A 207-nucleotide genomic window follows, 5' to 3' on the forward strand; every position below is an offset into this window, starting at 1 on the left:
TACATAAGAAAAATACTTCTAATAAGTACTTGTTATATGTATATAGGTATAAGGTAAGTAGCAAAGTAGGTATTTAGCAGGCACGGATCCAGAGCAAAGATCTGGGGGGGGGGGGGGCAACAAATTTTTTTACAACACAATTACAATAATAAAAAAAATCATACTTTACTTTTTAGTAATTAGTACAGTTTGATGTTGTTATAATAG

Source organism: Acyrthosiphon pisum, chromosome A1 (genome assembly GCF_005508785.2).
Source record: "Acyrthosiphon pisum isolate AL4f chromosome A1, pea_aphid_22Mar2018_4r6ur, whole genome shotgun sequence".
In the NCBI taxonomy this organism is placed as follows: Eukaryota; Metazoa; Arthropoda; class Insecta; order Hemiptera; family Aphididae; genus Acyrthosiphon; species Acyrthosiphon pisum.